At 46.1% G+C, this 2827-nt stretch overlaps 1 pseudogene; it reads right to left on the minus strand.

Annotated features, from left to right (window-relative positions):
• Positions 1-2074: 2074 nt before the first annotated feature.
• On the minus strand, positions 2075-2511 carry LOC142853393 (large ribosomal subunit protein uL15-like; annotated as a pseudogene).
• Positions 2512-2827: the final 316 nt, after the last annotated feature.

Here is a 2827-nt window from a genome sequence, read left to right on the forward strand (position 1 = left end):
CCAGCATTGTTTTGGGGGAGATTGTAAATTCCTTGCAGTGTGTGACTAGTTGTCTCCGTTAATCTGGAGCTAAGGAATTCCTGAGATTAGATACGAGTGCTAAAAATAGAAGTGCCCTGGAAGCCTGTGGTACACAGATCACTGTCGCTAGCGGGGAATGGATGGACCTGAAAGAGGAATGTCAGAACAGGGAGGCCAGATAGGAATCTATAATGTGGCTTTGGTGAGAAGCAAGTGTAGGAGGATGGCTGGATGGATGAAACATGGAACAGATTTGGTGAGTGGAAAGGGAAGTGGGGATGCCAGGAATCATCCCACGGATTCAACCTAGGTGACTAAAAGGACCGTACTATAATGAAGGAATGTAACTTCTGAATGAGGCTGGTGGAAGCCAAGACCGAGAGCCTCCATTGGCATTCCCCAGGTCTCTGCCCTTCGAAGGCTGCTGTCCTGCCTTTACGGCTGATCTCGCCATATTGTCCTGACCCGATAACTGGCTAGTGCTGAGACTCTTGCTTTTGCGTCTATGTTTAGTGTCCTACATTTTATTTCTCTTCTCACTTATTAGGATGGAAGATCTCAAGGCAGTGGGCTAATCCTAGAGGTGAATAAGGGCATTGCGGATAGGAAGTGAAGAAAACAGACGTTGCCATAGAGAGAGCAATACTGTGGGAGGTTCCTGGGATGCAGGTGGGGTTTTTCTGGGGCGAGGTGTGAAACAGAAAGTACTCTTTGTCTGATGCTGCCGCAGAATTACCGCTCTCACAAGTAGGATCTTCAGTGCGTGAATTCACTTAACACTTAAGCTCTCTAGCGTGGTCAGAATCTCCCAGTCAGATATTCATTGGATACTCGTGAGCACATGGAAGGCTGTTTTGTAGGCACAGGGTGAAAAATAATTCCTGTTCTTTGTTTATTTGTGGGTAGCTGTGTCTCTTCGTGTGTGAACAAATATGATTACGAGACAGAGCTCAACGTCAGTTGTCTTCCCAGATGACTCTTACCTTTTTGTTGCTGTTGCTTGTTTGTGTTTGGTTTTTTTTTGTGTGTTTGTTTTTTGTATGTTTGTTTGTTTTTTTGGTTTTTTTTTTTTTTTTTGATACAAGGTTTCTCTATAGCTTTGGAACCAGTCCTGGAACTCACTCTGTAGAACAGACTGGCCTCTAACTTACAGAGATCTGCCTGCCTCTGCTTCCTGAGTGCTGGAATTTAAAGGCATGTGCCACCACTGGCTGGCTCCCCCACCTTACTGTTTTAAGACAGTCTCTCACTGAACCAGAGTTCATATATTTCTTTTTTGAGACAGGATCTCTTGGCTGTCCTGAAATTCAGCTTGTAGACCAGGCTGGCCTCAAACTCACAGAGAGCCCCTGAGTGTTAGGACTAAAGGAGTATGTGACCACACCCAAGGTACTCACCATTTTTGCTAGACTTGCTGATCAGCAGGCCCCAGGGCTTGGCCCTGCCTGCCTCCCCAGCACTGGGATTATAGACATATGCTGCCATTGTAGATGTTGGCATAGTTGCTGAGGATCCAAAGTCAGACTCTCATACTTGTGGGTCTAGCACTTTGTCAACTGAGCAAACTCCTTGGCCTCCCCAGTTCTTATTTTCAAAGGCCTTTAGTTTGTTGCTGGAGAGATGGCTCCGCACTTAGGAGCATCTGATGCTCCTGAAGAGGACTGAGTTCGGCTCTCAGCACCATATGGTAGCTCGCAACTATCTGTAGTCGTGACTACAATTCCAAAGGATCTGATGTCCTCTTTTGGCCCCTGTGTGCACCAGACATGCATATGGTACACAGGCCCATACAGGCAAAAAACACTCATATACATAAATCATTAAAAAAAAAAACCCTAAATCTTTTAACCCCACTAGGCAGTAAAATACATAGGAAAAAAAGGTAGGTTTGGGGAGTTAGAAATAATTAAAATTTCATGTCTATAATGTTAGTGCTAGGGAGGCTACAGCAGGAGGATCACAAATTTGATGACAAACTAGGCTCCATAGTAAGATTCTTTTTTTTTTTTTTTTTTGGAAAGTGTTAGCATTTAATTGGCCTCCCTGAGTGGCTTCAAGCCATCAGAACACAGGCACCTCCAACACTCTTTATCTTCTCTTCAGCTCTTCTGCTGAAAAATTTGCCTTTCATGATGACAGGCTGCTTAGGAAGCTTTCCCTTCCCCAGAACTTTGTAGTAGCCCGATCGCATAACATCCATGATGGGAGCAGCTCCGGTCTTGTTCTTGGCAGCGTTAACCCGGGTCTGTTCACTGACCAGTGTCCACAGTTTAACCAGGTTGACAGCCGGGCAGAAGCTCTGGTTCCTCTTTAAGCGGTAATGCCTCATCCCAACTTTCCCGAAGTAACCTGGATGATATTTGTCGAAGTTGATCCTGTGATGATGCATGCCTCCAGCGTTCCCCTGTCCTCCTGGATGCTTGCGATGTGGCCATGGCCGTGGCTCACGTGGCCCCAGAGTTTCTGGGTCTTCCTCAGTCTGGATGGCATGGTGATGGCAGAAAGGAAAGAGGGAGGAACCCGCGAAGTATCGCAAGGTAGCAAGTGTGGCGGCGGGACGAAGATTCTTATTTCAAGCAAGCAAACAGTGTGTTAGCCCCACACTGATGGAATTGTGGGGTGTTCTGGGTAACATTGGGCAGACAGACTTTGTAAAAGGTGTGAACTTTCATTTGGAAGCAACTTTCTGCCATTCTGTGATTCCAGTCTCAGGCCTGGCAGGGACTTTAGTTTATATTAACTCTGCTTTCTCACAGTTTGACGAAGGCTTGCTCTTCCTCTATGGAAAACGGAGTCAGCGGTCATG

This window comes from Microtus pennsylvanicus, chromosome 7, assembly GCF_037038515.1.
Source record: "Microtus pennsylvanicus isolate mMicPen1 chromosome 7, mMicPen1.hap1, whole genome shotgun sequence".
In the NCBI taxonomy this organism is placed as follows: Eukaryota; Metazoa; Chordata; class Mammalia; order Rodentia; family Cricetidae; genus Microtus; species Microtus pennsylvanicus.